Source organism: Ursus arctos, unplaced genomic scaffold (genome assembly GCF_023065955.2).
Source record: "Ursus arctos isolate Adak ecotype North America unplaced genomic scaffold, UrsArc2.0 scaffold_5, whole genome shotgun sequence".
NCBI classification, from domain to species: domain Eukaryota; kingdom Metazoa; phylum Chordata; class Mammalia; order Carnivora; family Ursidae; genus Ursus; species Ursus arctos.
In genome coordinates, this window is record NW_026623067.1 from 56,950,085 (window position 1) to 56,971,319 (window position 21,235).

The following is a 21,235-nucleotide window of genomic DNA, read 5'->3' on the forward strand; positions in this document are numbered from 1 at the left end:
CTAGTATGTAGTGGAATAATGACATGGCACGAAAAGCCACAGATGTCAGTTTGAGTTAGGAGTTTGGAGTAGATACATAGAACAGCCAGTTGGGACAAAAACTCATTCCTCTCTTATCTCCAGCTCTGGAAACCTCTAGGGTCGTTCTGTGCTTCCATATTTGATCTGTATCAAAGTGCACTGCACTGGGGCTGGGACTCAAAAGCCTGGATCCTTGTCCTGGCTGCTCTACTAATACATTTTGTACTTAACCTTGGGCACGTCACCAAGATTTCTGGGTCCTGAGCCTTCAGCCAGGGCTGGAGGTGTATTCTTTTTTGCAGCTTGTCATTCGGATGCACTTTTGAGCCCCACAAGGTGAGGGGTGAGTCTCTTGTGGTGTCTGACCAATGCGCAGGGAGAGGGAGGCTTCTTCTGGGTCACACCCTTGGATCAGCTGTGACTGACATCATCCTGGTCCTGTCGTTTTTGAATAATAACTTACCAAGTCATTGAAAAGGACTGCAGTCCAGGGTAAGAAAGGCAGTTTGATTGTCTCTTGGAGATCACAAAATGAAAGGAGAGATACGTCACAGAATAGGAACGAAGCCAGTATATACTTTTACAATGTATTTTTTCCTGTGTAAAAATTCAAGTTTGGAATTACCAAGTTAATTTTGATCTCATCAGTGGTCGAGGGAGTTTAGAATAGAGACGAAAGGGCAGCATATCTGCATCCAGTATATGGCATGTAGGAAGGGCCCTGTTTGGGGGATTTTACTGTTTAACCTAACGACAAACTTAGAGACGTATTGCGTACGAATGTTTTATAAACTTTATCTTAACCACATTACAAAAAGATATATGGTGATGCATGCCTACATATAAAATTGAAGCAAAAGTCTCACAAAACCTGTCCTTCCTATCTGCAATGCATTGGGACCTTTTCTCTTCTACTTGCTTCTCTTCTTTTGAAAACACTGGTGGCGACGTACAAATCTGATTCACGCCACACTGAGGTAGTGCAGGCCTTATTCTGAAGGACGCTGGAGTGGAGCTTTTTGAGGAGGTCCCCAGAATAGAGACAAAACTGTTCAATATCCTTGAGAACTATTAAGTATCACAAATTTCTTTGCAGAGAAACAGGAAAGGAAAATAGATTCTTTCCATGTTAAGCTCCTTATGACAGAAACAAGAACACAAAAAACATAGGCGGAGCATGTGAAAGAGGAGATTTACATGTATCCAATAATTTTTCCTGAGAATGTACCTGAAAAGAGGTAAAATTGTACTATGGAAGCAATCACATCATGTTCATGCCGAGGAATGAAATCGCTTCCAACTTTTCGATAACTTGGGGTAATTAAAAGGCCAGAATCTAAGTGGGCCTTGTCTGGTTTCTAGAGTCCACTGTGTTCTTTTCCCTTGGTGTCTCAACCCCAGTCTCAGTGTGGGGGTCCTTGTGATAGGAAGGCTGGCCCGGGGGAGGGCTCTGTGCACGGTCCGTTCCTGGCCGCCTTCTGGGCCACCCTGTTCCTGGAGATGCCCTCAGCCTCGCGTTCAGTAGGACTTCACGTGCTGTTTCTAGCATCTGTCTTCTTGAGCCTCGCCCAGACCTTCACTCCTGTAACGTGTTGTTTCTGCCCTTTGCTCTAATCTTGCACTCCAGCTTCTTTCCTTGATTCTTTCCATCTTTTCCTTTCCTCCCCTCTCTTCTGCCCTTGATCTCTTAGTGGCACTGGTGACCATGACATACCGCAGAGCCTGGCCGTTAGAGCTGAACAGTTGTCACTCAGTGCTCTAGGATTTAAGTGGCTGGAGGTCTTTGAATAGGCCTTGGTAGCCACAAGCCTTTAATTTCATCAGCAGGCTTTTAATCGCCTCTGATGCCCATTAGAAATAGATGAAAAGACCTGAATTCAGAGCCTTGCGTTCTGCATTTCACCAGCAGACCAGCTGTGTCTCCAGGCCCAGTGGGTCTCTTGAAGTTATTAACACACTGAGGGGAGACCAGCAGCTGGAGTGACCTTTCCCACTCACGGCCAGCCTGGGACTTGGAAAGGTCAGGCTCTTTCCCGATTGAGCCACCCTCTCAGTTATCCCATAATGCGTGACTCAGAGAGCTTGCAAGCGCCCTAGAATTACTTTCTCCATTGAGTCCAAGAAACAACGTGTAGAATCAGCCTGTCTGGAAACTCCTTATATGGAGAAGTTCGGAGAGTATTTGATGTTTGGTTTGTAAGAGGATCGTGGTTTAAAAAGAGAGAGAGAAAAGAAAGAAAAGCCAAAGGCAATGATATCATATTACTAAGAGGCTTGGTTAAAAAAGAAAAAGAAAATACTCCTTCCAATTGTTTCCACCCTAATTCTGCATTATGGTGGGGGCGACAGCAAATCCATCACTTGTACTGGCTCTGGCTGACCTTCCCCTGCATCTTGAATGCTTTGGACCAAGGCAGGCCTCACTGATGAGACACTGTCTGCCTGGAGTCTCCCAGCTCAGCTGCAGAGAGGCTGCCAGGCCATAAAGCCCTGCCACGTGTTTCTGCAAATGGGTGGTTTTTATTATTTCTGGAACACAGCCCCCAGCCCTAACTCCTGAAATGCTGACAGGGCAGAAGCAAAGGAGACATGTGGAGCTTTAACTAGCGACAGTTTGCTGACCCTTGCCACCTTGGCTCCCTGCCGGGAGGAGTGACAGCAGTGGGGGACTGGCATGGGTCTGGGCCACCGTGTGCCCACCGTGCGACCCCCAGCCATTCCACCTTCCCTGGGTTGGCTGGGGGCTGAGGGCAAAATCTGAGCTCGTCTAAAGCCACAGTTAAGGGAGTGATTCAAGTTCCTGGGCGAGTTGGGGGCGCTGCTCAGGGTAGGATGGGATCCCGAGGCGGCAGCCTGCCCACCTGTGGGCAGGGCCTGACTTTCCAAGTCCACATCCTTTCGTTAGGCAGGAGGAGGGGCAGGCTTTCTGCAAAATCCCGTCTGTGTTTAAGGCAGTGAGAGCTGCAGCCTCTGACAGCCAGGCAGGAGGCAGGGAAACTGCCCAGATGTCTCAAAGCTGGGATATTGGAGCCGACTGAGAAATTGTGACACGCAGGCAAATAGAATATCGAACTTTAAAAAGATCATTTTTAAAGTAATTACATAAAGTTGTGTGCTTCTCAATTTTAAAGATGATTTGAGGAGACTTAGCACTTTTCAAGTTAAAGAGACTTGAAATAAAAAGAATTTCCCAGGAAAAAGAAATGCTCCCCACACGGAGGAAGAGAAATTCCTCAGCATAAGTGGGGATGCGTAAGCGTGTGGTGTTCAGGCGAAGAATCAGAGACTAAATCAGAACCGATATGGGCCATTTTATGTATGGGCCATAGCCTATATTTAAACATTTTTTTTTTTAACTTCTAGTTTTTATTTTCTGTGTCTTACTTAATAGATAGGGGAGGTGGTGGTGAATTGAGGCATGGAAGTTTTAAGTGGTTTGAAGACAAGATATAATCATCCTAAGCCCAACTTCACAGTTCATCTTTCACAACTAAGATTTTCTGGTTCTTGTGTGAAATCCATAGAGAAAAGTTTGATTGCCTAGGTGTCATCAGGCTAGAGTTCTAATAAAGGATTTTTCTGTTGTGTTCTTAAGGGGTGTGTGTGTGTGTGTGTGTGTGTGTGTGAACAGTTGCTATAGAAAGATACAAATATTGACTAAATATAGAAAAATCTTAACACATACCATAGATAAGCTGTAGAATTGGACCAGGATTCCCAGAAAAGAAAATGTGAAATATTAGTCCCGAGAATTAAGTAACGAAAGAATACATTGCCTTGTTGAGACACTAAATATAAAAGAGAATGTTTAGTGCAATTCAAGGAGCAAACAAATACACTTCCTTTTTAGGGCTGTGGGGTGAGGTTGTGCGTTGAGGCCTTGTTTGAACATTCTCAGCAGAACGCAGCCTTTTAAAAACCAGTGGAAGTTGATGCTGGATTATGGATGATGGATTATGTCATTATGCCTTACATGTCCTATTGGAGAGGACCTGTTGGTTTGCCACCATGCGGAACGGTCCCAGCTGTGGTTTTAAATATACAGGTCTTTTAGAAAACGTACTGTCCATCCTGGCCTCCTCCCTTGGTATCGTGCAGTAGGTTGTCTCTTTCTGAATTACCTTCAGTTGTTTCTACGTACCTCTTCTGGATGAGTTTCCTAGGGCTGCTGTAAAAAGGACACCAAATTGGGAGGGTTTAACAACAGAAGCTTATTCTTTCATGCTTTTGGAGGCCAGAAGTCCGAAATCAAGATGTCAGGGAGGCTGGTTGCTTCTGGAGGTTCTGAGGGAGAACTACTCCCTGCCTCTCTCCTGGCTTCTGGGAGAGGCTGGCTGTCCTTGGCCTCTTCAGCTTATAGACAGATCTTCCAATACCTGCCTGTGTTGTAATATGGTATGTTCTCCCTGGGTCTCCCTGTTTTCTCTTCTTGTAATGACATCAGTCATTGGATTCGGGCCCACCCTAATCTGGTATGACCTCATCATCACTAATTATGTCTGCAAAGACCCTATTTCCAAATAAGGTCACATTCTGAGGTTCCAGGTGGACATGACACTGTTCCACCCATTACCTTCCTTCAATTTTAGTCCTTCTAATCTTTAATAGAATCAAAACCTAGCAATTAAGACTAATATTAAAACTATCTGAAGGAGACAAAAAAGAGAGACTTGATCTGTGTGATAAGCCTTGAGGGATCTCCCTGGAATGAGGTCCTTGAACTTCAGTGCTTTGATTTAGTGGTATCTATTTTTGGACACCCCCCGCCCCCACCACTGTTTGTACTGGATTCTAGGCTAAATATCTTCTAGTTGAGACTGCTGGATGAAGAACTTTTGAACACATGAACTGTTATGCTTGGATCTTTTTGAGTGCCTTTCAGGGTGCTAGGGAAAAAACGAGCCAGTACCGTTTCTGAAGTGTAGTCTAGGCCATAACCAGAAATGTGGGAGAGGAGGCTGCATGGGGGAAATCCGAGAATATATTCCTTCTTACAACTGAAACACAAATTCCTCTCTTCTCTTGGCCATCTGAGTTGCTGGAGACTGTTGCCACTTGTGCATAACTTTAGAGAAGGGCCCCATCCCTGCCTGTCTCTAGGTCTGCCTGTGAATTACTCTCTGTGTCGGTGTAAATCACATTCTCTACAGCTGTGGGGGGCCCTGTCTGGGACAAGCTCCCTCCTCAGCTCAGCTTATTAATATTTTGAGAACCATCCTTGTGCACATTTAGCCAGTGGTCTGTTGAAGGGGAGGGCATTGGCCTCTAGATAGAAGCCCTAGTGGAAAATGTTCATCAACACGGTATGAAATTATGGAAAGATCCGCCTGGGAATTTGAGATCTCTTGCATCAACCTTTTTATTTCTCTGCTGAAAGAAAATACTAAACCTCAGAGGAACACAAAGAAAGAGAATGATATTAAACACAGAATGATTTTAATCTTTGGCAGCAGCCTACAAACTTAAAAAAAAATCCGTTTTCATTGTCGTGCACCTGTCATTACTCTGAATGAGTTCTCTCTTGATGGATGGTGGTCTTAAAAGCTTGCTGTTTTTCATTAGCAAAGTGAAATGGGGTGCCAGTGCGAATGCTTTGTCATTCTGAGGGAGTATAATGCATGAATCAGTGTAATTATTCAGTGTTTGCGTAATCAGCAAGATTTTGAAGGGGAATGTTGCACAACTCAGAAGTGGCCTAATTTCACCTGACAATATTCCGTTCAGACTCCAAGCATCTCCTCCAAGAAGCAGTGAAGTGTTGGTAGGTTCCCTTAAGGCACAAGGTGGTGATGGTGGGAAATTGAGTTGTTCTAAATCACTAGCTAATTATGATAATGCCCACTGGGCATTTGGAGGCTCTTGCTCTCGCAGAGATATTCATCCCTATTGTTTTAGAAATGCCATTTATTTATTATGCATGACGCCTGGTATGCTGTTCCACATGGATCCAGTGATGAACAACCAGCCAAATCCATTAAATGCCTTTCAGGAGTAAAGTAAGACCTAGAAATGTGGGCAGTTTGCTGGGAATCCTACCCGAAAGGCTGAAACTGGATAAAGAGATAGGCCAAGTCCGGGACTCACTGAGAGTGATTCGAGGAAAGCTATATAAGTTAAATGTATGCTCTTCTTTTTGAAGGAGAGAGTCTCTTTTATAAGGAAGGTGTTTGTTCAGTTGAGCTATTTCAGAAACTCTTGCAACACCAGTTGCAAAGAGGGAGACTGAATTTTTTATTAACTGATTTAAATCAATTTATTTCAGCCAGGCATGACACCAGAACCAAAAACCTGAAGAGTGCCCCAGGGCTGGATCTCACAGTCATCCAGCTCATCTAATTTGGACTAGATTGCTTTTTTCATTAAATCTAAAAATAATTTCAGGCAGGCCACCTTTCTAGGGATTTCTATGGTGAATCATATTCTAGGCAAGAATCCTTGCCTTTCTTAGACAGATCTAGTGGCTTTTGAGTCTGAGTTTGTTCCCTTTTCTTCCACGAAGCCGGACTGCCTTGATCTTCATTCTTGATGACAGCTAATAAAAATAATAAGTAACATTTGCTGAATGATCACCGTGTGCCAGGCACTGTTCCTAGCATTTCACGGGCATTAACTCATGTAATCCTCACAACCTCCCAAGAGGAAAGGTACCATTATTATCCCTAGTTAGCCATGAGGAAATGGGCACAGAATGGTTAAGTAGCCTGCCCAAGGTCACACAGCCAGTGAATGAAGGAGATGGGGCTAAAACTCGAGCAATCCGGCTCTAGAGTCCATTACTCAATTCCGAATACCCTTGAATACCAGTGGAAAGTGTTCTATAGTTAAAGAACTCCAGTTTCCCTGGAGAGAGTCTGAGGACCTTGTGGGTCTGGGACAAATGCGTTCCGTGCATAAGAAGTACATGCTTTTGACATGCAGCATTAGCTCTTTCCAGGGTACCTAAAACCTTTTTTAAAAGCAGAGCCTAATGGGCAGTGGGATGTGCTATAGGATATTCTTATACACGGCTTGGAAGAATCTATTTTATCAAAATCCTCTTTAAAAAAAAAAAAAGAGCAAAGCTTCCGATCAACACTGGTGGCACCTTTCTCAGTGGAACTTTATCAGGAAGGCCTGTCTGTGTCACCAGGCCAACATCTTGAAGAACACCTGTGCCTTATCACTTGCTTCGGAGCTATTCATAGTCCAGATTATATGAATTACTGGAAGGATCCTTTGTAGGAATTAAAAAAAAGAAAGGGGGGAGGGAATGAGGGAAGGGAAGAAGCTCTGACATAGCGGCTTGGTCCCTGGAAGCCCAGGGCCAGCCCCGCACAGGACACCCTGCCCGGGGATTGAATGGCTGGTGTTCACGTGGTCCCCCTAGGACTGCCCATCCTCTCCTTCCGGTGCAGACAGAGGATTAGTGGGGTGATAGGGATGGCCAGCTGGGAGGGGAGGTCTTGGGAGGGATGTCAAGGGAGAAAATTGGTGGCTATTCGATGGACTGGTGTTGGAGGCTGTTGCCTGGGAAACCCTGCCGACTACAAAGTGACCCAGAGGAGGACCCAGTTTGGGGTCTTCAGTGACAGATTTATAGACTGAAAAACAAAGCCTTCTTCTCCGACCCAAATGAAAAGTTAATGTGAGAATTAAAAGGGCTGATGCAGAGTGGAGTTCAGGACCAAGGTTTCCAAAACTTCTTTTGGGTACAGAGGAGGGAAAATCACCCATTTAGGGAAATGGTAATTTTCCTTAAATATAAGAACAATTTTTATATATAAAAAATACATATTTATTTTAGTGAATATTCTCATGTAAATCCCAGCACAGTTTCCTGCCCTTTCTAGACTTCAGAAAGCTACGCAGTCGAGAACGTAGTACCCCACCCTGAGATCTTAAGCAACACTGTTCCTACAAACTAGCTTGGAAGACATTTCCTGTTTCTAACCAAATGATTTATCTCCCCTGGGGAAAATGTACTAGTGAAGCATGCTGAGACTTAGGAGAGGTGGTAAGCAAAATCTAATTTCCCTTTTCGAGAACTGACACTTGTTTCACTGAATCGTCTCGACATATATCTGATGAATAACGACCCTTGACAAGAAGCGTTGGTGATTTGCTGCCTTTGTTGAAAAGATGTTAGGTCATTAGTCAGACGATGTCCAGCTTCTTAGGATTGGAGAACTTGATTTTCCAAACGGATTGTTGGAACTCTCCCAGATGCCCTCTGGATTGCTCTGTGGGGAAGCCTCTGTCCTCTTGTGTCACTTCTCTGTCCTTTCATTCAGAACCATGGAGACAAGCAGGTTGGAACAGAAAATGGGTGGCAGTGGGGGCAGGAGGTATGAGCAAAAAAAAAGTTTTCTCCCTCTCTCTCTCTTTTTTAGAAGATTTTACTTATTTATTTGAGAGAGAGAAAGACAGCATAAGCAGGGGGAGTGGAAGAGGGAGAAGCAGATTCCCCACTGAGCAGGGACCCCCGACATGGGGCTCGATCCCAGGACCCGGAGATCATGACCTGAGCCAAAGGCAGATGCTTAACCAACTCAGCCACCCAGGAGCCCATCAAGTTTTCTCTTACAGTTCTAGATACACCCTGTGGCCAGAACAGAGTGAGACAAATGAAATTCAAATAGGAATTTAAATTTGTTCCTCAAAGCCAACTTCTCTGTGTATGTTTGGTTTTCCTTCCTGAATATTGGTGTAGCCGCTCGAGTGCGCCATGGGGAGGAAAATCTTTGCAGGATTAAGTTTATTTTAGGATTTGGCTGTGTGTGTGTATATCACGTGGGATCCCACTTTCCTGAATAGGAGCTGGGCCTGGGCTGTTTCTGCATCTTTTACATACCTAAGTTTTCACCCTTTCCTTAAAATCGGGCGGATATTTATTCCCACTTAGTTTTTACAAATAACGGACGTGTTGACTTAACGTGCAACACAAGCAGACTGGCTCACGTAAATCCACACCATAGTTTGCCAGGTCTTGATGTCTGCTCTTGTTTAATTTTATTTTACACTAATTACTGATTCCACTTAAGGTTTTATGTTAGTATTACTCAGGGCACTTGATTTGCATCTTCTTTTCTCGTGGCCTAAGATTTTCTCTGGTGGTGATGGCATTTTATTCGAAGCCTCATGAACTGGCCCCAGAGTCAGAATGGATGCCAACATTCTGGCACAGCCTGCCGTGTCTGACTTGCCAGGGAGGAGTCACTGAAACCCAGAGAGAGCTGGATACAGGGCTGAGGTTCTCCCTTCACCACACAGCCGTGACTTTGACGCACCTCACTGCGGCAGTTGGCGTGTGGTTCAGTGATCTGAGGAGCGCACAGTGGAGTTAGTGGGCAGCCATGAAACCTGGTGTCCGCAGAGCGTTGGGTTCATGTGGGGAAGTCATTTGTGATAGAACAGTGTGTGAAGGAAGCAGTACCGCGAGTTTCCAGGATGCCTTCAACTGTCAAAAATGTATGTGTGAGGGGCGCCCGGGGGCTCAGTCGGTTAAGTGTCTGCCTTCGGCTCAGGTCATGATCACAGGGTCCTGGGATCGAGCCCCACATGGGGCTCCTTGCTCAGTGGGGAGCCTGCTTCTCCCTCAGCCTGCAGCCCCCCGCTGCTTGTGCTCTCTCTCTCTCTGTCAAATAAATAAATAAAATCTTAAAAAAAAAATATCTGTGCAAGTCAAAGGGAATACGATGAAAAGAGGAACAGGAAGGATTGTTTCTGGGGCAGGGGATTTGGGCGAAAGCTGGCTGCTGTTCCGTGTTGTGGAGGCTGAACTGTCCGCAGGCGGCCTGCCTTCGTTTTCATAATTTGTTCAAGTCTTCGAAGGGCCGTCTCTTGGAGACTGAGAGGAGCGTGCGTGGTCTTGCTGCCCTGTCGGTTGGCTCCTGAACCCGCAGTGCTGGGCCAGCCTTACCCCGGGGCCTGGTTCTCTGGATCCGTGGTTCTCACAAATCCCTCCCTTGCTTTTCAGATAGGAAAGAAGCGCTGTCAGACTGACCACGTCTTTAATCACTTTGGACATTTATTTTTTTAGACATTTATTTTTGAGTAACTTCAGACCTACAGAAGAATTTTTAGATTGTAGATATGCAGAATTTTTAATAATTTTAAATTTAGCAAAGATAGTGCAGAGCATTCTTGTAGACCCCTCACCCAGCTTCTCCTCTTACATTATTCATAGCTTCTATAACCACGGCACTTTAATCAAAAATGAGAAATTAACTTTGGTAGGCTGCTATTAGATAAACTATAGATTTTACTTGGATTTCCCCATTTGGTCCATTAATGTCCTTTTACTGTTCTGGGATCCGGTATGTGTGCTCAGTTCGTTCAGAAGGTGGTCCTTTTTAAAGGTACAAATCAGAGCAGCATTCTAGCAGAGTATGCATGTAGGTTATCCTATCTGGTTTTAAATACATTAAAAAAAACCAAGGTATTTTTTTCTCTAGGAGCGGTGTGACACAGTTAAGCAGTCAGCCCCTCACTTCTTAAAATGGGAATGTCTTTTTTTTTCCTGCAAAACCCAGGCCTCCAACCCTGTTCTCTCCCCTTCCTACCCCAAGCATTATGTTGACCAACGGCAGGTCTATGAAGGAAACATGTAGAAAAACAAAGTATTTGGAAAATCTCGTGCTATTTTTAATGACATTTCTTATGAATCTGCCAGGCTTTTTTTTAAAAAAGAAAGTACAGCTTTTGTTGAAAAAGACCATTTTGAGGGAGAACATTGTGCAGTCAGGCCTTTGCAAGCAGTGTGGCTACAGGTGGATCCTGGGCCTCTGGCCGGCCTTGTAACCAGAAGCAACATGGTTCCACCAGAGGAACCAAAAGGAAACTGAGGCTGTCTGAAGTCTGAGAAGAAAGCCTGTCTAAGGTCCCAGGAGTGAGTATAAAAAAACAAAATTGAAGTCAGGAAATTGCACTATGGCTATGACTGGCATCTGGCTCTATGAATTCTGAACAGATGACAGACAAATATTTACTCAGTTACCTTGTGTTTGCCTCAGCTATGTGTTTGCTGAGTCTTTTTGCACAGATTTGTCTCTCTGCCCTTCCCATTTGCACACGTGAGACCGCATGTTAGCTTTGCTCTGTTACGTAGCAACAGGCTGAGCTGCTGGCTGCCTGCGTTCCCAGACCAGGGAGCCGGGAGGTGTTCACGTGCCAAACCCACATCATCTTCCCTGCTGTAAACGATGTCACAAATGTGCAGGGACCAGATCTGACTTGCTAAGAATCACTCACCAAAACTTCCTCACGTGAAGGGATGAGGTCTTTTAATTGACTGAAGTCTGGAAATATTTGTTGGAAGCAATCTCGTTTTGCCATTTTCATAGGTACCAATCTTCCATTCCAGTCTTACTCAAAAGTAAAGTGAAGACAAGCAGAATTGAGGCCTAGGGAGAGTGCGGTGGTGATTTATAACAGGATTGTGGATTGGAACCGAGTCCTGGCGAGACCACCCGGGCAGTGAGATGGTTTGTGGCTTTGGGTGGTGTTGGGGCGGCGTGGGATGGGGGATAAATATGATGGGCCGTGAGGGATCTAAACCCTTGAAGATATCAAAATCAGTCTGTGTTTCCTTATTAATTTTCTGGGTTCCTTTCTGGTCATCAGACAAAGAGAGAGGGGATCCCTTTCCTTATGTTTCGAGACCACAGGTCAACTTTGAATAACACGTGAGAATGGAAATGCCAAGAACATCTCCAGCTCTCAGTTGTGGGACCTTGTGGCCAGTCTGCTGCACAGACTACCTTCCCAAAGCCTGTGCTACTGCTTTCATAATTTCCATTAAAAAAAAAAATCTTTCCTGAGGTTGACAGGATGACCTTCAAAACATAATTTCTGACTAAATCTTGCAGGTTGGAAATACAGTTAGGAAGCAGTTCTTGATTAAAATGCCCTGCAGATCTCTCATATTGAACAAAAGCAAAACCAAAGCAAGCGTATCGGTACAGAATTATGATTACTTTTATTATTTTGCTAATATTTCCACTGGGGAATTTATTTTCTTTATTACTTATCTACTATTCCCAGCTCATTCTTGTGTTTCTGTCACAGTGCACACGACACTGTCAGATTCTGTAGGAATAGTATGTACAGGAAGTGTCCTCCTGAGCAGAGGGCACGGGATTTAGGGCCAAGGTGTCGGGACAGCCTTGCTCAGGGCCTGTGTATGATGCCACACAGACCGGGTGACTTTCCTCCAAGTGTATGTTAGGCTGACATATTTTTGGACCAATTGAATGCTTTTGGTCCCATTCCAGTTTGCTGTTAACAACTTTATCTGTTTGCAGACAGACATAGCGGTAGTGTCTACACAACACAAAAGGAGGTCTGACAACTTTTAGTTAATGTGGCCAGTGCAGATGGCCGCAGGCAGGCAAGATCACAGGGAGGGTTGGAGCCATGGGGCTTATTGTCCCAGCTGTGCCCAGCTTCCTGCCCAGCTGAGCTCATGCACTTTGCCAACCAGGATTTTCCTGAATAAACAAACACGGGACCCCGACCAGGTAGAGAGGTACACGTGGACGAAGGCCCCCAGGCCTACCCAATGCACTGCTTTTTGTGACCAGAATCGGGGTCTCTGGAAGCTGTTTTTTGTTCCCGGGATCTCTTTGCCTCAGACCCACTGGTTCTGGGCATTCCAGCAGGTCCTGGGCTTTCTCGAGCCTTCCTGTTCGTGGGTCCCTCTGTGCACGGTGAACAGGCAGCTGACCAGTTCCTGTTAGTTTCTGCACATCTGGACAGTGTCTTCTAAGCTGGGATTCTTTCATCCGGGAACTTGGGCCCTGACAAATCCAGGTGCACTGCAAATTTGTGTATGTCATCAAGGTACTCCAAAGCCTAGATTATTCTAGCCTACAGGCTGAGTGGTGGATGAGGTACTTTTCTGAACAGAGTAGAAATGGAAGGCTGGGTGTTCTGGTGAACGGGAGACAAATCCATGTCCTTGCATGCTGCGTCCCTTCACTGGCTTAGCAATTGATTATATACTAGAATATATTATTTTCTAAATATTTTCTATACAAAAGTCTATGTGGTCTCATTGACTAGCATATTAAACTCTTCAAGAGTGAAATTCCCATGTGTTGCACATTTGCTCCCCCCAGAGTATAGCAAAGAGCCCACTTGTGAAAGAGCTTAAATTCTAGGTTGAAGAGTTTAGGTTCCATCCTGAGGACACTTGGGAGCCACTGGCGGTTCTTGAGCTGTTGACTGACTCCACAAAAGCAGTGATTGAGAATATGATTTAGTGAGAATGTGTTGGCTGAAAAACAGAAGATGTGGTTTTGTGTATTCCTGTCGTTGGAAGTTTCTGGTAGTTATACTAACAGCAAAAATATGTGATGGATTAAATGAAATCTCTTTGTAAATAGGGCCGAGTGTTTAAGTCTGTGCAGGGGGAACATCATCCTTTATCAAGAGATCGCACAAGCATCATTTCCAGGCACACACAGCCACATTCAGGGCCTCCACGCTGTGTTCCCCACGTCAGCACATTTGGAAGAGCAGTGGTGTTAGGGTCCATGATGGCCATTTTTAAGGTATTTCTTGAATCCCTTCATTTCTTGACACTTTTCTCCTCGCTTGGAGTAGCGTTTTTGTGGAACGTGTGATAGAAAGAGTACAGGAAGCAGTTGGAGGGTTTTCATTTTGGACACATTTAGCTCCTCAGGCTTACACCTCTGTCCCCTTCTTGCCTGCTGTTCATTTCCTCTGCTTCTGAAACACTGGTTTTCCTTCACGGCATTGGCCACTGCGCTTGCTACTCTGGGCTGTGTGGAGGCAGGAGGGAAAAAGCACCAGCCTGGGGGGGTGTAGACCTTGCCTGTGACCCCTCCCTGATCCCTCCCTGCTCCTCAGCCCACCTTTGTTCTGTATAGAATTTCTTAAGCCTCCCCACCCCGGGGATAAGTGTTCCATTTAGAAGACAAAACAGAATTCTGTCTGGCCAAATGAACACTTACAGACCAAGGAGACAACAGGTGAAGGCAGGAAATTTTAGAATCCCATCTTCTTTAAAAAAAAAAAAAAAGAAAAAAGCAATGTGATAATGGACCGGCACGGCCATGTAGTAAAAGCCACTGTGAGCTGGTGGAGTAGTATAAGCGTAAAATCCTGGCAGCGATGCTTCCGCGCAGAGGAGAGATGAGCTGTCAGCTCCTGATCCTGAAGGGGATTGTGAGATTTCAGGAGGGTCGTGGTAACTCACATTTATTCACACAGTGCTTTCCCACAACGCTGCTCATACGTTACTTCTCATCCCGTTTAAGTCTTGGAACAGCCCTGTAGATACGCATTGTCATTGTTCCCATTTGTAGAGCAGGAAACCAGGGCCCGGTAAGATTTAGGGACTTTATGGTTCTTCCAGTTCCAAATTCTGTTGCCACGCATTTTCCTACACAGTATGGGAAACAGTGTTTCCGCTCACATAAACAGGGACACAGAGCGGGAATGAAGTGCCTGAGTTACCTTTGATCATCAGAGCAGAAAGAGACTCTGAAAAGCAGCCAGTACAAACTCCCTCCCCGCCCACTCCCACCTCCCCGTTGAGGAGACTGAGACCGGGAAAACCACTTGAGCCAAAGCTGAGAAGCAGCATATTGTAGACCAGACCTTTCGCCTTCCTGGCTCCTAAGGGCAGTAGGTTATTTGCATAGGGCAATGGATTCTAAGCTCCCCACATCCACGCTGACTGGCTGGGGCCCGAGTGACGAGGCTTAGTCACTGCTGGTAAATGTGTGTTCAATAGATGTATGAATGATTGACTGACTTTAATTGTAATCGTATGCAAATCAGTACATTTCTTTTATATCTGTCTTGACCTAGTTTTCCTACGCAAAGATGTTATTTTTCACTCTGGATTGAGAGGGTAATGTTTATAAAAATCCCGAGATAATCAGCTGAGAGGCTCTGTATGTGTATAAAGTATCATCAGTGGTATTACTGAGTTGCTTTTCTATGGTACTGTGGGTTACTCAAAGGTCTTTGTTATCGTTGTTTTAAGCACAAATCTCCAATTTATTATTTAGTTCGTTGCTTTTATTAACTTATTTGAAATGCAAATAGCAGCAAAACATAGGTCAGCAGCTGCAGCTGTGGGCTGCAGACAGTGGGAGCCAAAGGACATGATGGAGATGGGATTCCTGGGGCCAGCCAGCCATGGGCTCCCACGCCCTCCCTGGGGCTTGACTGGGAAGGACATCTTTGATTACAGGGGAGGAGGAGGAGCCTGGGGGACGAATAGACAGCAGAATCTAAAAGAAATGATTGATTTCAGTCCCTGAAAGTAGAAAAAATGACTAGATAGCCCATACCTGCCTGATAAGATTCATGGTCATCCCCTAATGGATCATTGCTGGGGAAGCAAAGTCCAAACCTTCCAGGAATTGCTTTTGGACTCTGGGAAATGACAGGAGTGAAGGAGATAACACAGGCCTTGCACAGTGTTTTGCACATAGAAAGTGCCTTGCACATAGAAAGAAGTTACTAGATGCTGGCTGTTAATACTCTTTGTCCTCTTTTATTACAGTCCTTATAATCAGATGGATTGTATGGGATAGTCAGAAACTCTAAAATGATGCAAACCTGAATGAACCTTAAATCTTGTCCTAATTTCACACAGCTATTAAGGCGACTACAGCAATCGGAAAGAAGAAAGAGAGGTGTTTGGAAAATGTGACTGGATTCCCTTAAACATAGCAGCCATGGGTACGCAAGGGAAATGTGGCTGAGTGGGGAAGTTTTTAATGGTGTTCCAGCTTTGTGATTTTAGGATGACTCATTTGAAGAGAATCACCAATGTATCCATTGGTAGAGCAAGGACATCTTGGAATTTTGGTCATTTCCTAGCGAGATCCAAGACTTGTGGTCAGTGGAAATGAAGAAGGAAGGTATGAGGCAAGATTGTGGTAATACGAGGCACTTGTGCTGTTGGGTTCTTGGACTGTCATGGCGGAGCAGCGTAGGAGTGAGTGCTGGTGGGTGGAGGATGCTGAATGGAGCTGAGCAGGGCATCTTTGAGACAGGAAGAAGGATTCTGGGGCTGGGGAGGAAGTTTGGGACCTGTAATATATCCAGTTCAATTAGTATAGTGATTAAGGCTGTTACTATTACTGAGCACCCACATGCCAGACTCCCATGAGCAAGACCCCATTTAATTCTCACTTTGGCCCAATGAAATGTGGGTGCGATTAGTCCCATTTACCCATGAGGAGCCTGAAGGTCAGAGCTAGCAAACTGCCATGCCTGGATTTGAACTCAAGATGCCCATCTCCCCAGCTTCTTTCATTGCCTCTGGGAGAGAAGTTGCCCTATGTGATCAAGACTGAAAAAAACCCAAACCTGTGCTATAAAAGACTATAAAAGGTGGTCCTTCCTTGAAGAAGTGTATTTAGGAGTCATTATATTCCTACTTAATAATATGTTAAATATGTTAATTATATTAAATATTTAAAATATATGTCTAATGTATTAAAATGACGTGCCTATTATATTATATGATATACTTAATATATGAAGACAATATATTACACCCCATTATGCCTCCATTTAGACTTATTTCATAGGAACCCTTAAAAGCAGGAACAACTTACCTCAGTCTTTGGAGAGAACAAAAAACGTCCAGGGTCTGGAAGCTCCTGAAAAGGCAAATAGGATATATTAACCCAAAGAAGAGTATTACCTAAGGGCTATTTCCTAAAGGCTGGCAAGTAATTAATCATAGGCTATCTTCCAGCTTGCCTTTGTATATGAAATTATGTGTTTAAATCGATATACTCTATTGTTGAGAACCATCATTATACTAGTGATTTACCTTACACCCTGGAGGAAGAAGTGTCTTCTAGACTCTCTTAATGTTCATTAAATGCTGGCATTGATGAGTTTTAGAGGGAGCCGCCTAGGCACGGAATGACGGAAGTCAAGAAAGGAACGTTTGTGAAGATTCCACATAGATCTTAGGGGCCTATAGGAGCCAGAGTTTCATACCAAATTCATATCTGAGTCTGAGCCCCATTTTAAGGGTGCAGTCTTCTGTGGATAGTGTGGGATCCAGACCTTTCTCATGGTCGTTTGAACTTGAGAAGGGGGGCACAGGCAGCCTCTGTTCACAGGGAATGATGCTTTTCGCCTGGTGGAATGATACCCGACCAGCTCCTTATTGCCTTGCCGTTCTGTGGTGTCTTCTGGAGCTAAGGCGCATGACTACTTTAGTTCTTGTGCAGAAGGGCAGAAATGGGACTTGGACCCAGCAAGGGAAGGAGTGCCACCACTGCTTTATCTTCTTTGTGTTTCCATGTTCACTTTGAGCTTAGATGAGAATCTGGAAGCAGGAGGAAAGATACTGTTGATGAGGGACAGAGAGAATGGGCAGTGTTGGCAATTGTCCTGTACGTTGTAGGTTGAGAACTTAAAAAAACAAACCCTGAAAACAAAACCCCAAAACCCCGTCTGATAACCACTTTCCAGCTGTTTTGGAGAAGACTCTGAAAAGCAAATAGCATCTTTAATCAGGGGCAATAGTATTAGATCTTTTACTACAAGTTATACTTTTCTTTCATCCTGTATTTATTTTGCTCGGCTAGAAATAGCTAGAGTTATTTCAGCAACTATGACTGTTGTCTAGGAATTGAGTGTAGGTTGGAAATAGCCTGGCTGACTACACTGTTTAGAAATAAGCCTCTTTCTTTTTCAGTGTCTTTAAGTAAGAAGGGTTTATAAATGTTCCTGTGGTTAATCATTTCATGATGCCTCCTTTTATATCAATTCAGTAGCCTCATGATGCAGTCATTTAATGCTAGAATATATTATTTTAGGTCTTTCGGAGAGTGACAGGGCTAGTATGTACTCCTTGCAACAGGTTTAGAGGCAGCCTCAGTCTTGTAAGACACCTGTTCATTCTCAGCAAGTAGAAACAAGGCAAATGGAAGGGATTGTACACTTTCCATCTTAGGGACCAGCATCGTCTGTGTGACTTGCTAGAGGCCGTTATAGAATCTTTGTCCTTGGAGATCTTCAAGAAGAAGCTACACGGACCACAGAGGTAAGTGCTCATTGGTCCTGGGCCTTGCAGTATTACCTGGGTAGGTGAGGTCTAGCCGTAGGCCTAGAGAATTGGAGATTTCATGTGCCAGGACGGCTGCAGAACACACCCTGCTTGGCTGGTTAGCTCCAGGGCACACCATTTACATCATGTGAGTAGTTAATGGTGCTCCCACACCTTGGCCACTTGCTGGCCCTGGTGAGAATACACCGCTCGCTTCTCCCTTGGATTCTGGGATCCGCACCCACAAGAATCCCAGATCTGGGTCAGGTGACAGAGAAGAGCACAGACTTGAGTCGGCCAGGGTGTTTGACTTGGTGGTTCTGACGGGGCCAAGAAGATGGGCTTTGATTCCAGGTGCACCTGGGTTTGGATCGCAGCTTTGCCACTCACCAGCTGTGGCTTTGGCCGAGTTCTTAAATTCTCCATACCTAGTTTCTCCACATATCCAGTGAAGTTCATCATAGAGCTCTTGTTGACGATTAGAATTAATGTTACGGTATGTAAGGAACACATCCGAAGCAGTCAATAAAGGGTGGCTGTCTGGTTTGTAGGGATCCTAGTACTAGTACTGGTGTTACAGGGAAGGGATGAGTGCACCGAGAACGCTTTTCTCTGAGACTCTTTTCAACTCCAAGTGCCTCCTGCCGCCCCCCCCCCCCCCCCCCAGCTAGGGAAGGAATCTGGCAGACAGATGGACAGGGAAAGTGGCTGTTAGGCAGTTAGTAACATTCCTAATCTCTGCCCTTCTTTCCTACCCTTGGGATTTCTGCACTGTCCGCTCACACTCGGCTCTACTGATGGCATGGTGAAAAACAGGTGTTGAAAAAGCCAGAATTGACAGCCCGTTTGAGTCCTTACGGGCTTTTTAAGTCTGAGACAGCGCCGTAGGCAACCTCACTCCACGCAAGGTGCCCAGGTACTCAGCTGACTTGGCGGGGCGTCAGGCCTGGTGTTCTGTGATGAAGGATATGGCATGTCACTTGGCAAAACTGGGCTGATTGACAAGATGAGTATCTGAGCTGGGGAGAAAGGGAAGAGCAAAACATAGAGGCAGAAATGTTTTTTTCCCCATTCAAGTCATTGCTAATAGGACAGCTTGAAAGCCCCTTGGTTTCCTCTGACATCTTCTCAAGGTTACCCACTTGAGAAATGTTTGATGTGAGGGCCACGGCACGATGGGAAGGGCATCTTCTTTTTCTCTCTTTTTGTCTTACTCCTTGGAGGAGAGATGAAAATAAAATGGTTCTAAGAAAAAGGAAAGCATTTTTTAAAACAAGGGAGTTCATCTCGAACAGAGCTGTTTCTAAACAGCTTACTCCTTGACTCCCAGTAGTGACATGCATTACTGCATGGTTGTGCTTGTGAAATATTTCTGAAGAAATATAAGGATGACCACATATTTTTTTTCCCGATCTTAGATTCTGTCACCTCCGTGGAGCCCAGAGGCTTTGCTGTTTTCGTGCATTGTGAGGGACGCAACACAGTAGGGACTTAGTAAATATCAAGTCACTACCAGTAAGAAACACTTCCTCCACTCCACTTTGAGACCTTTACGTTTTATGAATGCTCATGGGTGGAATATTAATCATAGCACAGTGAGTGTCGCTCGGGGTGATTATGCCATGGGCGCGAAGACTTCCAGTACAGCGTGCAGGGATTTTCATTTCATCCAAACTCCAAAACTTTTGGAGTTTGCCGTGAGGGTTCTCTGAGGGCTGTAAAAGCAAAACCTAGAGGAGCCAAAGAGAGGAAACTCACTGGATATGCTATGTTAGAGTTTCCTGCCGCCACTCTAAAGCATTTTGTATATAGGACAGTTAGGCTTTCCAGCCTATTCTTTTTCTAAAAGAAGAGAGGATGGGTGACCAACAGTTTTAGCCTCAGTGGATGAGAGTCCGTTATTTCTGCCCTCAGGGCCCCAAATAGGGAACCTACGAACTGAGCTTACATTGCTCCTCTTGCAGCCCGTCTTTGGCTTCCAATAAGGAATCTGAACAAAGAATCAAAGACCTCTGACGTCACTTGAGATGATACCACTTAATGGATGATGAAACACAGTTTCCGTTTGTTGTGTGGGTGCAGGTGTAGGAGGGAAGCATCCAGATCACACAGCTCTGGGGTCCAGAGCCTCACGCGAGCATCCTCGGCCTCTGCAGGGGTCCTTTTGGAAAGAAAAAGAGCCGGTATTGGGATACCCATGCTTGCTTGACTCCTGGCTCTGCCGTGATCTTGCTCTCTGACTCTGGACAAGTCGCTCGGCCTTTCTGAAACTTAATGTCCATGTCTGCCAAACAAAGATTTGGAATAGATGTGTCCAGATTCACATTTCTGTAAACGTGGGTTCCAGGCTGCACGCCCTCCAATTGGACCGCATCACCTCATCCCCAAAGGCTTGTTTCCCAGAGCTTGGAGCTTCCCAGCTATATGGCTTCTTGCTTCATTGTACTCACCATCTTTTAGGTCCCGTCCAGATGCCTTCCTACATGGAAGCCTTCCTAAAGCCGCCCAAAGCTGCCTGGTAATCAGAATCATCACCTGGTAAAACTCCCGGTTTTAACCCTGACTCTAAGGATTTTGATTTGCTCGGTCTAGAGCGGGCCTAGTCTTCTGTCATTTTAACAAGCACTCCACATGCTTTGCTGGTCAGCAGAGTCAGGAGCCCCCATTCTAGGGCTGCTAGTTTTGGGCGAACCATTAGCTCTTAGCTTCCTATCCGTCTCCGTAATGGGCGCCTTACTACCTCATAAGGTAACCAGCCCCATTCAGCCAGTCTTTTGGAATGTGCTTTGACTCTAAACTGCTTTAAATTATCAGTTGATTGGGTTTAAAACCCATATTTGTAAGTAAAATATAGTCATTTCTTTAATGACTAGATTCAGTCAGTTACCTATTTTTAACAACTTGTTCCTGGGTATTTACGAATAGGTAGAATCATAGCTTGTGTGGGATACATTTATGCAGCTATTTAAAAATAGCTAACTCTAACTTTTATCTAAATCAGTCTCTATTCCTATCTGCCTCATTTGCAAAGCCTCTTTTCAACTCGTCTACATCCATTGTTCAATCAGTATTACCGTGTTCTTTTCAAAACCTTGAACTACAATTTCAATTAGGGAGACTTTTTTCTTTTTTTTCTTTTCTTCTTCTTTTAAAGATTTTATTTATTTATTTGAGAGAGAG

General features: G+C 44.8%; 1 protein-coding gene across 1 annotated transcript in view; it reads left to right on the top strand.

The window, feature by feature from the left end:
• Window positions 1-21,235, top strand: part of MAP1B (microtubule associated protein 1B) — a 93,796-nt gene that overhangs the window by 32,744 nt on the left and 39,817 nt on the right. The gene's annotated exons all lie outside the window — the stretch shown is intronic.